Source organism: Capra hircus, chromosome 8 (genome assembly GCF_001704415.2).
Source record: "Capra hircus breed San Clemente chromosome 8, ASM170441v1, whole genome shotgun sequence".
NCBI lineage: Eukaryota > Metazoa > Chordata > Mammalia > Artiodactyla > Bovidae > Capra > Capra hircus.
Genome location: NC_030815.1, coordinates 95,415,093 through 95,429,736, shown reverse-complemented (window position 1 = coordinate 95,429,736; position 14,644 = coordinate 95,415,093).

The following is a 14,644-nucleotide window of genomic DNA, read 5'->3' as shown; positions in this document are numbered from 1 at the left end:
CAATCGGTGAGCCAAGCTTGCTCCCAAATGAGGGTCCTGGTCACTGTTTAGTGGTCTGCTGCCAATCTGATCCACTACAGCTTCTGAATCCCAGCAAAACCATTACATCTGAGAAGTATGCTCAGCAAATCAATGAGATGCATAAAAAACTGCAACGCCTGCAGCTGGCATTGGTCAAGAGAAAGGACCCAATTCTTCTCCATGACAATGCCCAACCGCACGTCGCACAACCAATACTTCAAAAGTTGAACACAGTGGGCTACAGAGTTTTGCCTCATCTGCCATATTCACCTGATCTCTCACCAACTGACTACCACTTCTTTAAGCATCTGGACAACTTTTTGCAGTGAAAATGCGTTCACAACCAGCAGGAGCCAGAAAATATTTTCCAAGAGTTCACTGAATTCCAAAGCATGGATTTTTATGCTATAGGCATTAACAAACTTGTTTCTCATTGGCAAAAACGTGTTGATTGTAATGGTTCCTATTTTGATTAATAAAGATGTGTTTCAGGCTAGTTAAAATAATGTGAAATTCACCATCCAAAACTGCAATTACTTTTTCATCAATCTAATATCTCTAGAATGTACAACAGTGAGATGCATACAGTAGGCACTCCATTAATACTCCCTTGATTAAAAATGAATTCCAATTTGTACTCAAGATTGGAAAAAAAAAAACAAAACTGAGAAGCTTCAGCTGAATTAAAGCCAGGGGTCCAGAGCCTTGCCAGTATCTCCCTCTCCATTTCCTTCTCACCACCACTGGGCTGCCTTAAGGTAAATCCAGGTGACCACCAGGGCCTGGCAAAAAACTGTATAAAACCCACAGGATCACCTGATGACTCCACTCTTTTCCAGTTCAGTCTGCAGGGTCTGACCTGAGCCCTCCTTCTCAGGAAGTCCACCTCCTCCAGGTTCTAGCCAGCACAACCAGAACAGGTCTGGTCCAGACTCAGCATTAAGTTCCACCTGTGTCTCCCCATGATGCCTCCATCACCCCAACTGCTACACCCAGGTAGCATCCACTCCCACACCATGCTCCTGCTCATGAAGGCACCCGCGAGTGCCAGCCTCAGCTCAGCCCTGCACTGGGCACGGCGGGTCCACAGACAAGCAGCCCAGGGCCCTGTACTGCAGAATCAGCCCCTGGGAGATACGCCAGGCCCGAGTCAACACCAGCAGTGACCCTGGCGTTCTGGTGGCTCTCGCAGGCACGTGTCAAGCCCAGTGGGTCCCGAGTTCTTTGTGGAGTCTTCCTGATTGACAATTCCTGAGGTCGCACAGTCAGGCCTGGCTGTTTTTGTGGCACTCATGCTGCCTTTAAGATGATGTTACAGCCCCACCTTCAAGAAAGGGAGCCATCATCTGTCTATCTTGCCACTTCAATGTCACTTCAAGCAGGGGTTAGCAGGCATCTCTGAGCATTATCTTCTGCCCCTTCTGTGGTCCACAGGGAAGGGGCCCTTGTCCTCAGACTGCACCCCTCCCAGGCCTCGGTCCAGGCCAGGGAGTTTCGCCTATGAGCCTGTTGCCTGCCAAGGTCCAGGCCTAGCATCTCTCAGCAAGAGCCCAACAAGGAACCAAGAAGGTGGCCGGTCTTCAGCAACCTACGGAAAGGTCAGTCCCCACCATTCTAGGGAACCTGCTCCAGGTCAGAGTCATCCTCCAACGCCCAGTGTCTCCCTTGGCTATGGATATACCTCTGCTTCCGTGTGGGCTGAGGGCAGGAGAGAGGGCTAAACCCAGGAGGCACTAGAACAGAGAGGAAGGACCCTGCTGTCCTCATCATGATTCAAGAAGGCAAGAGAGACGCTGCGGCTCCCTTCCCAGGAGCCCTGCACGTGGTGCTCAGGGGCCCCCTGCTGGCCGTTGGGCGCATGTGTGACTCTGGGGGGGCGGGGCTGTTCAGGCCCAGGGCTGCTGCTGGGACCCACAGAGACACCCCGGTCCATGACGTGCACCCACACAGAAACACACATTCCACACCTCCTAGCAAGCATGTGCACACAGACAGAGCCATGTATGCCTGGACGTGCAGATCTGCGCTCCAGCGTTCAAGCAGAGAGGGAACACAATGCGCGTGCTCCTTAGCACGCGCCTGTGCATCTCCACCAACAAGCAAGTTCACGCACGCAGGTGCGCAAGGCCGTGAGCATGGCCCCTTACGAAGCCCCGCCCTCCCAGCCACCACCTAGGGGAAGAGGGCCCCGTGGCTCCTGCCCCTCCGCACTCTTGCTCTGAGGGGGCAGGCAGAGCTCACTCTGTAGTTTAGGTCCCCCCCCACCCGGGCCTCCGGCAGGACCTCAGCCCCACCTGGGCACGGGATTCCCCCGCCTGCACACGGCCTCTCCTCACCCGTGGCCTGGGGGTCTGGACTGCAAGCCCATGGTGGCAGCCATGTGCCTCAGCGGCATGAGGACAAAGGTTGAGGGCCTTGGCTGACTGATCTCCCTACTGGGGCCCATCACGAAGTAAGCAACAGCAGCCAGGGGACGGGGTCAAAAAAGCTGGGAGCTGATGCTCTTGAATTCTCCGAGAAGTTGAGGCTGTAGGCAGACATCCGGAGGCTGGGACAGGGGTTGGGGGCTCCAAGGCTGACAGAACCTCAGAAACCCAGAATGGAGAAGGAGCAAGGAAACCCAGTACACTGAATGCCTGCCATGGGCAGATATGGTTCCCACCTCGTCTGGTTCCAGCCTTACTCCCCCAGAAGGGGAGGAGTGTTACTAGTCTTCACAGCCTCTATAACAAGCCGTCACAAGGCCCATTTTCTCCTTAAGTAGCCCTCGGATTTTCCCACTGATGCACCAAGTCCAGGCTCCCCTTAGCTCTTAATTGGGCCCTTTCCCCAGGCTGTCTCATCCAACCCACCTCCTTCATTCAGGATGACCAGTTTTAACAACACAAAGTTTTTACATTCTCTTAGTGGCTTCCATGACTTCCTGTTCTAAAGACTGAGAAAAAAGTCTTCAGCTCTGCTTTGTCCCCTCACCTACCTGTCCAGTCTCATTGATCCCCTCTCAACCCTGCTTTCCTCCATTCCACACAGTTGTTGTCAATTTCTCCAGCGCCCTGCACTTTCTCCCATCTCAGGGAAGCAGGCTTCGCACCTGCTCTGCCTTCTCCCCCCACCCCCATTCCCTTGCCTGATAAACTCCTCCTTCACGCATCATGTCCCCCTGGAGGCCTTCTGTGCCCAGATCCTCTCTCCCTGTTAAACACTCATAACTCCCTACAGTGTCCCGCCATGACACACAGCAGTGCTTGTTATCAATAATTACCTATCTGCGCTGTTATGTGGCTTCCTTCTGTCTGCTCCATTCCCTAGGCGCCCAGCTATGTGATGATAGAGACCTTGTCGCTTGCTCACTCTTTGATGCCCAAGTTCGTAGAAATCGTACATGCTAGAGACGATGACATCCAGACCGGGTGCCTCTGCCTGCAAACAACGACCCCTAGTTCAGCAAGCTGCTCTGTGTTCCAGAGGGCAACGCCAGGAAGGAGGACTAGACATTTCTGGATCCCGAGACGCAACCTTTTAGGTTAGTCCCTGCTTTGAATGATCCAATCCAGCCCAGCCTTTCAATAGCCCCAGCACTCAGCAGGGCAGAATGTGTAAAAGTTTCTACCTGGGCAAGCCTGAATTATTATCTTTCTTGGGCAAAATGATAGCTGTCCGATTGGTAAAAGGCAGTGCTTACCTGCAATCTCAGGTTGGCAGATAAATAAAAAATAAACCCAGTAATTAAAGAAAAAGACCAGCAGATACATCATCTTGGGAAGGCAGGGAGAAGCTTTCTCACCATGAAGGCAAAAAGCATACATAATGAAGAAAAGTGATCAAGTAAGAATGTTCAACTCCTGTACATCTTTTTAGTCACCATCCAAAGGACAAATCAGGCTTTTGGAGCTCCTGAGAGCTTGTGGTCGGACAACTCTAAAGTAAACAAGCCTCCTTGGGGCCAATTCATGATTCCCAGGGGCCCTTATTCTAAAATTATTAACAGTTTCAAGACAGAGACAGCAGAGAATTAAGCCAATATAAGGGCCTAACTGGGCAACTACAGAGGTCACACACCCACAGAGCTGGCCCTGCTCTTTCACACGTACAGTTCAATTCTGGAAACATTGTTTCACTAAGCATCTCACCTGAGCCCAGTTCTCCCCCTCATGAAGCCCAGAGCCCAGTGGTGGAAGATCAGCCATCACACAGCTGAGAAGATAACTCGATGTGTCTCCACTCCTCTGGAGGCAAGCGAGGTGGATGGCCTCCGTTCCAGACCCCAGAATCCCAGGAACACACAGTGAGTTGTCAAGGTGCATGTGTCTTGGGGATGCTCTCACACACACTGCCCTGTAGATTACTTTACTCACACTCTATGCATAGGCCTGGGTGCCTTTTGGAGGAAGGAGTCAGAGAAAATCTGAACAGAGCTAGTCCTGGTACTTCAAGGAGGTTTGGGTCTTTGGAGAGACAGGGCTCCCTGCTTGAGGTCTTCTGCGGTCCCACATCAGCAAACTACACTCTAACAGGATTTATGATTGATAGCACCCAAGCCGGCTCTGCTTCTCTTTGCCAACTAGGGTGGGAAGTCTGAGGACTTCCTTTCCTGGAATCCCGAAGCTGCAGTGTTTTTGCTAAAGAAGGTCCAGAGGAGGGATCAAGGCAACCTTCACCTCCCCATGTATCATAAAAACAGTCACCGTTTGTTGGTGAACCACTGTGCTGAACCAAGCACTGCACTGGGAGCTTGTACATTTAACCTTCACATGAGTTTCCTAAAGTGTGTCTTATTCCTGTCTTGAAACTCGACTTGAAGTTTGTGGGTTTTGCCTGTGATTTAATTTAGCACTAACAGTGTCAGACTTTATATTTTGGGGCTCCAAAATCACTGCAGATGGTGACTGCAGCCATGAAATTAAAAAACGCTTACTCCTTGGAAGGAAAGTTATGACCAACCTACAGAGCATATTCAAAAGCAGAGACATTACTTTGCCAACAGAGGTCCATGTAGTCAAGGCTACAGTTTTTCCAGTGGTCATGTATGGATGTGAGAGTTGGACTGTGAAGAAAGCTGAGTGCCAAAGAATTGATGCTTTTGAACTGTGATGTTGGAGAAGACTCTTGAGAGTCCCTCGGACTGCAAGGAGATCCAACCAGTCCATTCTAAAGGCAATCAGTCCTGGGTGTTCTTTGGAAGGAATGATGGTAAAGCTGAAACTCCAATACTTTGGCCACCTGATGCGAAGAGCTGACTCATTAGAAAAGACCCTGATGCTGGGAGGGATTGGAGGCAGGAGGAGAAGGGGACGACAGAGGATGAGATGGCTGATGGCATCACTGACTCAACGGACACGAGTCTGAGTGAACTCCGGGAGTTGGTGATGGACAGGGAGGCCTGGCGTGCTGCGATTCATGGGGTCGCAAAGAGTCGGACATGACTGAGCAACTGAACTGAACTGAACTGGACAAACCAGGCACTGTTCTAAAACATTTACAAATTATGACTCATTAAATCCATGTAGCCACCCTATAAAATGGATACTATGACTATTACTCCCGTGTTACTTACAGGGAAGCAGACCAGAGGGTGAAGTTACTCACTCAATCTCATGTAGAAAGTAACTGGCAGAGCAAGGATGCAAACCCAGACAGACTAACTCCAGATTCCATGACTTTAATTGTTATGTTGTGCTGCTTCTCCAGACTCAAAAAGTAAACAGTATAGACTGCAAGCTTAATTCAAGGCCTGGACTGGTATTTGTATCTGGGGTTTTCTTCCATAGGTATTTGCAAATATCAAGTACATCATTCTTTCTAGAAAGCAGCTAACATGGATTAAAACTTTGTGCTGGAGATTGAGACAGTTCAGTTCAATTCAGTCGCTCAGTCATGTCCAACTCTTTGCAACCTCATGAATTGCAGCACGCCAGGCCTCCCTGTCCATCACCAATTCCTGGAGTTTAAACAAACTCACGTCCATTGAGTCGGTGATGCCAACCAACCTCCTCTGTCGTCCCCTTCTCCTCCTGCCTTCAATCTTTCCCAGTATCAGGGTCTTTTCTAATGAGTCAGCTCTATGCATCAGATGGCCAAAGTATTAGAGTTTCAGCTTCAGCATCAGTCCTTCCAATGAAGACTCAGGATTGATCTCCTGTAGGATGGACTGGTTGGATCTCCTTGCAGTCCAAGGGACTCTCAAGAGTCTTCTCCAACACCATAGTTCAACAGCATCAGTTCTTTGGCACTCAGCCTTCTTTATAGTCCAACTCTCACATCCATACATATCCACTGGAAAAACCATAGCCTTGACTAGATGGACCTTTGTTGGCAAAGTAATGTCGCTGCTTTTTAATATGCTGTCTAGATTGGTCATAACTTTCCTTCCAATGAGTGGCGTCTTTTAATTTCATGACTGCCGTCACCATCTGCAGTGATTTTGGAGCCCCAAAAAATAAAGTCAGCCACTGTTTGCCATGAAGTGATGGGACCAGATACCATGATCTTAGTTTTCTGAATGTTGAGCTTTAAACTGACTTTTTTACTCTCCTCTTTCACTTTCATCAAGAGGCTCTTTAGTTCTTCTTCCCTTTCTGCCATAGGGTGGTGTCATCTACATATCTGAGGTTTTTGATATTTCTCCTGGCAATCTTGATTCCAGCTTGTGCTGCTTCCAGCCTGGCGTTTCTTATGATGTACTCTGCATAAAAGTTAAATAAGCAGGGTGACAATAGACAGCCTTGATGGACTCCTTTTCCTTTTTGGAACCAGTCTGTTGTTCCATGTCCAGTTCTAACTGTTGCTTCCTGACCTGCACATAGGGTTCTCAAGAGGCAGGTCAGGTGGTCTGGTATTCCCATCTCTTTCAGAATTTTCCACAGTTTGTTGTGATCCACACAGTCAAAGGCTTTGGCATAGTCAATAAAGCAGAAATAGATGTTTTTCTGGAACTTTCTTGCTTTTTTGATGATCCAACGGATGTTGGCAATTTGATCTCTAGTTCCTCTGCCTTTTCTAAAACCAGCTGGAACATCTGGAAGGTCATGGTTCACGTATTGTTGAAGCCTGGCTTGGAGAATTTTGAGCATTACTTTGCTAGCGTGTGAGATGAGTGCAATTGTACGGTAGTTTGCGCATTCTTTGGCATTGCCTTTCTTAGGGATTGGAATGAAAACTGACCTTTTCCAGTCCTGTGGACACTGCTGAGTTTTCCAAGTTTGCTGGCATAATGAGTGCAGCACTTTCACAGCATCATCTTTTAGGATTTGAAACAGCTCCAACTGGAATTCCATCCCCTCCACTAGCTTTGTTTGTAGTGATGCTTCCTAAGGCCCACTTGACTTCACATTCCAGGATGTCTGGCTCTAGGTGAGTGATCACACCATTGTGATTATCTGGGTCATGAAGATCTTTTTTGTATAGTTCTGTGTATTCTTGCCACCTCTTCTTAATATCTTCTGCTTCTGTTAGGTCCATACCATTTCTGTCCTTAAATGTGCCCATCTTTGCATGAAATGTTCCCTTGGTATCTCTAATTTTCTTGAAGAGATCTCTAGTCTTTCCCACTCTATTGTTTTCCTCTATTTCTTTGCACTGATCACTGAGGAAGGCTTTCTTATCTCTCCGTGCTATTCTTTGGAACTCTGCATTCAAATGGGTATATCTTTCCTTTTCTCCTTTGCTTTTCACTTCTTTTCACAGCTATTTGTAAAGCCTCCTCAGACAGCCATTTTGCTTTTTTGCATTTCTTTTTCTTGGGGATGGTCTTGATCCCTGTCTCCTGTTCAATGTCATGAACCTCCATCCATAGTTCATCTGGCACTTTGTCTATGAGATCTAGTCCCTTAAATCTATTTCTCACTTCCTCTGTATAATCATAAGGGATTTTATTTAGATCAGACATAAATGGTCTAGTGGTATTCCCTACTTTCTTCAATTTAAGTCTAAATTTGGCAATAGGGAATTCATGATCTGAGCCACAGTCAGCTCCCGGTCTTGTTTTTGCTGACTGTATAGAGCTTCTCCATCTTTGGCTGCAAAGAATATAATCAATCTGATTTCAGTGTTGGCCATCTGGTGATGTCCATGGGTAGAGTCTTGAGACAGACCTGGATTCAAATCCCAGCTCTGCCATTTGCCAAGCTAGGAGGCTTGGACAACTAACTTCAGATCTCTGTGCTTCAGTTTCTTTGATGTAAAATGGACATACTAAAACCAACTACCTTTTAGAGTGTGGTGAGGAGGAAATGGGTTGATGCAAATAAAATTCTTTGCAAAGGGCCAGGCCCAGAGTACTGAACACAGACAGGTTCGTCGTTACTCTTTTTAACACTATCATCTTCATTTCATCCATACAGAGTGAGATCCTAAGGGGCAGAGTGAGAAGAACATGGAATCTGGAGAAAGGAAATCCTGGATAAAACATAGCCACATAATGTGTTCCCTGTGTAGCCATAAGCAAGTCACTTCTAACAGCCTTTCCTCCTCTTAACTAGAAATTGTGACAAAAGCTACTCTCTCAACATTTGTCAGGATCTCATAAGCTCATATGTGTCAAAAGGGTTTCCTGCTTATCTACCAAGAAACACAAAAATTTTGTTCATCATTTATATAAAATAACCCATCAATAGTGGACTAAGGTGACCCAAATAATATGTCTCAACCCACAGATGAGGAGAAAATATTTGTGAATGAAGCAACTGACAGTGCATTAATCTCTGAAATATACAAATAGCTCGTGCAGCTCACTATCAAAAAAATAAACCCAATTAAAAAATGGGCAGATCTAAATAAACATTTCTCCAAAGAAGACACACAGATAGCCAAAAAGCACATGAAAAGATGCTTGACATTACTAAATACTAGTGAAATGCAAATCAAAACTACAGAGAGGTATCACCTCACACCTGTCAGAATGGCCATTATGAAAAAAAAAAAAAAAAATATATATATATATATATATATACACACAAACAATAAACACTAGAGGGACACAGAGAAAAGGGAACCCTCATACTTAGCGGAAATGTAAATTGGTGCAGCCACTATGGAGCACAGCGTGGAGGTTCCTTTAAAACCTAAAAATAGAACTGACCCAGCAATTCCACTCCTGGCCATATATCCAGAGAAAATCATAATTTGAAAAGATACATGCACCCCAATGTTCAGTGCAGCACTATAATATTTATAACAGCCAGGACACGGAAGCACATATTTTGCACAAACGGAACTAGAGATTATCATATGATATCACTTACATGTGGAATCTAAAAACAAACCCAAAAAATGATACAAATGGACTTATTTACAAAATTGAAACAGACTCACAGGCTTCAGAAACAAACTTCTGGTTACCAAAGGGGATGGATGGACAGGGGGATAAATTAGGAGTTCGGGATTAACATATACACTACTATACATAAAATAATCGATAAGGATCTACTGGAAAGTATATGGAACTCTGCCTAATATTCTTTTATAACCTATATGGGAAAATAATCTGAAAAAGAGTGGATATATGTATATGTATAACTTAACCACTTTGCTGATACAGTTGAAACACAATATTGTAAATCAACTATACTACAATATAAAATAAAGATTAAATTTAAAAAACAACCGAAAAAAACACGTCTCATTCCTAACCCCCAAAACCTGTGAGCATGTCCTTTAATGCAGAGTCTTTGGAGATATAATTAAGTTATGGATCTCAAAATGAGATTATCCTGGCTTATCTGAAAGTGAAAGTTGCTCAGTCATATTCAACTCTTTGCGATCCCATGGACTGTAGCCTGCCAGGCTCCTCCGTCCATGGAATTCTCCAAACAAGAATACTGGTATGGGTAGTCATTCTCTTCTCCAGGGGATCTTCCTGACCCAGGGATGGAACTCAGGTCTCCTGCATTGCAGGCAGATTCTTTATCGTCTGAGCCACCAGGGAAGCCCAGATTATCTGGGCGGACCCTGAGTCCAATGACAAGTGGCAGGAGAAGATTCAGAGAGAAGGAGAAGAGATCTGAGTTCTGCTGGCACAGCCAAGGAAGGAAGCCCTAGAGCCAGCAGAAGCAGGAAGCAGCAAGGAGGATTTCACACCAGAAACTTTCAAGGGAGTGTGACCGTGCCAGCACCTTGATTGCAGACTTCTAATTCTTGCAACTCTATAAGAGAATGAATTTCCGCTGCTTTAAACCACCAAGGGTATGGTAGTCTGTTTTGGCAGCCCTAGGAAACTAAGACAATGTCCCTGAGGAGAAAGAAGAGAGAAAACCCATGAGAAGGCTGCCTCAGTTTCCTTGAGCCACCATAACAAAGTACGCAGACTGAGAGGTACAAAAAACATTTATATCTCCCAGTTTCGGAGGCTGGGAGTCCACAATCAAGGTGCCGGCAAACCTGCTTTCTGGTGAGGACTCTCTTCTTGGCCAGCAGACATCCCCTTGCCATTGAGTCCTCGCATGGCCTTTCCTCTGTGCTCACACAGGAAGAATGCTTCCTCTTGCTATAAGGACACCAGTTCCATCAGATGCCAGCCTCCCTTTCTGGCTTCATCATCTAAAGTTAAAGTGAAAGTCGCTCAATCGTGTCCACCTCTTTGCAGCCCCATGCACTGTAGCCTGCCAGGCTCCTCTGTCCATGAAGTTCTCCAGGCCAGAATACTAGAGTTGGTAACTGTTCCCTTCTTCAGGAGATCTTCCCAACCCAGGGATCGAACCCATTGCAGGCAGATTCTTTACCATCTGAGCTACTAGGGAAGCATCTAAAGGCCCTCTCTCAAAATACAGTCACAGCGGGGGCTGGGGCTTCAACATACGAATTCGGGGAAACACAATTTGGTCCGTGACAGAGGCCGTGTGAACAACATGTGAAAATCCAGAGCATGCAGAAGTGGCTCCACCACGGCAAGCGGGGGCAGGCATTCTGGAACACAAGCTAACTTCCAGGAACTAGGCCCAGGACCTTCCTCAATGATGGCCCAAGAACAGGCAGCAGCAAAGGGAGGGCCTAGAGGAAAATCTCCTACCCTCGGCCACCTCCGCAAGTCGGCCTCACATGTAGCTTATGCCCTGCCCTATTATTGCCCTTTATTTTTATTTTTTAATTGAGCCTGCAGTACATGTAGGTGTCTTTTTCTTTCTTTTTTTTTTTTTTTTTTTGGGCCATGCTGCTCGGTACATGGGATTTTAGTTCTCAAACCAGGGATCAAACCCAGGCCCTCTGCAGTGGATGCAAGGAGTCTTCACCACTGGGCCACCAGGGAAGTCCCTGCCCTTTCTTAGTCAATTGGCTGGTCTCCCCACAGGGAACAATCACAAAATTTCCCCACAGGGACTTAGGTAAACCTGTGGCTGATTCATGCTGATGTGTGGTAGAAAACCAACCCAATTCTGTAAAGCAGTTATCCTTCAATTAAAAATAAGTAAAATTTAAAAAAAATTTCCCCACAGGGAACAACCACAAAGTTTCATTTTCAAAAAGTGAATTCTTAGAGTGGAAGTATCTCCAAAGAGTATCTGAATCCCTTCACACCACATGAGATGGTGTGTTTATAAATAAATATCTGCGTGCATTTGGGTTTCAAACAGCAAAGATGGCTGGAGTCATTTTATCAAAGAATTATTAAAAAGGCGGTTTATCCCCAAGTGGATGGGAATACACACCAAATCCAAATGGCAGAACTGTGAACAGGATTTAGGATTATACAGCAAAAGCATCCAAGGTAACTGCTCTGAAATCTGAAGAGTTGCAGCATGTTAAATTAAGTCCTCTGGCACCTCTTAAAATCTAAGGAGATCAGTCTTAGGTTTCTCTAACAGGTTAGGTTTTGGTGAGAAACAATGCAAGCATTTTATATCATCCTGGCTTTGAAAACAAATAACTGATCACCATCCATTCCCACAACATCATTTACCTTGGTGTTGCTGTTTAATTGCTAAGTTGTGTCCAACTCTTTTGTGACCCCACAGACTGCAGCCCAGCAGGCTCCTCTGTCCATGGGATTTCCCAGGCAAGAATACTGAAATAGGTTGCCATTTCCTTCTCCAGGGGATCTTCATGACTCAGGGATCAAATTCGCATCTGTTGCATTACAGGCAGATTTTTTTTTTTTACCACTGAAACACCTGGGGAACCTTATTCTTTCCCTTAAATGTTTACAATTTATTTTAAAAATATGTATTCAGCTCCTACTATGTGCCAGGCATAAGGCTGGATCCTGGGGTATTAATCATAAAAAATGGACAATGCCCAACAAAAGGTGGGCCCACCATTGGCACTGCGGGTCAGGCTAAGAGGACTGGAGTTGGGAAACAGGAAGGCAGCCTTAAAGAAGGGAGTCCCCCTCCACCACACAGGGACTCAGCAGGAGAACTAGAACACAGTAGGGAATCCATCAAGATTTAGAGGAACTCAGGAGCAGTAAAATCACTGCCGGAAGTGGGTGTCCTGATACAAGGGGAGGCAGGGCGAAGAGGCACATTTCAGGCAACAGCCGGGGTCACAGGGACCCATGCTGGGTGCCCCATCCCTACTCTAACAAAGAGGCTGATGCACCGCCGAGTCCACCCTCCCCCGCCGTTCCTGCCAGGAAAGCCCTCGTCTTGTTTCAGCCTGGATGGGTTGGGGGCAAAGAGGAGACAGCACGTGTTGAGGGCATCAGTGCACCCTGTGAGGCAGGAGTGGATTCAAACCCACCTGGGGAAACCCGGGTGGCCAGAGCCTCCCACGCACTAGGATTTTAAAGGCCACAATCCAAATGCACGCCACAGGGTCCAAGCACACAGTGAGTCTGGCCCGCCAGCCCCTGACTTCCTGGACCTGTCACTCTCTCACTGAGGAGCCCCTCTGGTCTCTGATCACTGTCCAGGGAGTCTCCCCGCCCTGGCGCGGGAGGGGAGGAGGAGGAAGCTGCAGGGGAGGGGAGCTGGCTGCGCACCGCTCACCACATACCCTCACAGCCCAGTCCTGTTCTTCTTGCATTTGTTTCTACTTGGTCTTATCTTTTCTGGGAAGCTGCAACAGTCTCCAAATTTACACAGTGTCCCTAAATACCAAAAAAGTGAGAGGCAAATAGACTTATTTACCTGCTCTATATTAAAGAGATCATGAAATCTGATTTTGCAAAAGCCGTGGCCTCTCTAAGCTTCATTTTTCACCTCTAAAGAATACATAGAGGTTTACTCAGGTGTGATCTGGGGGATCACCACCCATGGAAGGAAGGGGAGGAGGAGAGAGAGAAGCTGGGCTGTGATGGAGCCTCAACGGAAGCCTCCACTCTGAAACCCTTCATAGCTGCCAGGGTTGCAGGGAGCCAGCAAGGCCTTTATTTCCCTGCTCTATCATGGAGGTGGCCAAAGAAGGGGCCAGGACTTCGGCGAGGCAGCTGTCTACAGTGGAGGCGACGCTGGAGAGGGGTCTGAAGGTATCACTCCTGGCGGCTGGAGGACTGCAGCCTGCATTTCTGAGAGGGATCTGAATGGTCATCCCAGCGTCCAGCACAGCAACATCAGTGAGAGTGCATGTGACCACAGGGGCTGGGCTGGGCTCCCTGCAAGGGGACTGGAAACCAGTACAGAGACCCAGGCAGACAGAGCCAGGTGGTGGGGGTTTTTGTGGGCATGACGAACCAGAGCCCTCCTCAGGCTCCGGGGGCAGCAGGCTGAAGGCAGCAGGACTTCTTGCAGACCCTATGGAGTGTCTGAAGCCCCATTGACCACCGTTCGCAGACTAGGATGACTCAGTCCAGGCCAGGGTCCTGGCAGCCACTGTTGGCCTGTGGGCATGGAAGGGATTGCACCCAGTTGCTCTTAATCCACGATCACCTGGGAACACCTGCCTGTCCCACAGCAGGCCATAGATGAGTCAGTGTGCTTCCCCTCATAGACCTGTCTTACAGCCTTTAAAATAATTCCAGTCACTTTCAAATGACAGGAAAAATCGGATTCATTGGGCAGAGAAAAGCACATGAAATATCCACCTTGTATCGGTGTAACTATAAAAACGAGCTCTGCATATGGACAGGCGTTGGCAGCAAACCCAGCAAATGAAACCACTGATTTTTATGACTGAGGGAGCATGGATGGTTTTTAATTCCTGTTATCATAGTGTGTAATAAATACTTCTTTTCCAGCCTTGACCGTCTCCCACCAGAGGAAGCTGAGGACACATCCATGCTGGCGGGCAGCCGGCAGACGCTCTTTTGCATTTCACACGCACAGTGACAGCTGTGTGCAACCCACACTCAGGCAGACCTCCAAGCCCGCGAGGAGACTGCTCATGGGCAGCCACCAGCAAAGCCTCTGAGCAAGATGGGTTCAAAAGCTGGTGACAGGGGAAAATATTTTTTTGGAGGGAAGAAAAGAGGATTTTGTTCTTCCCATACCCAGCAGCTAGCAAGGGGGATGTTAAAGGAGGCAGAGTTTCGATCAATATGTAAGGAAAGTATTTGTAATAACAACTGATGGCCTATCTCCACAGCATTAAGGCCACTAGCTTCAAACGGCTGCTGAAAGATCACTGGTCAAGGATGACACAGAAGCAGTTCAGTCCAGTGGCTCAGTCATGTCTGACTCTTTGTGACCCCATGGACTGCAGCACGCCAGGCTTCCCTGTCCATCACCAACTCTGGAGCTTACTCAAACTCATG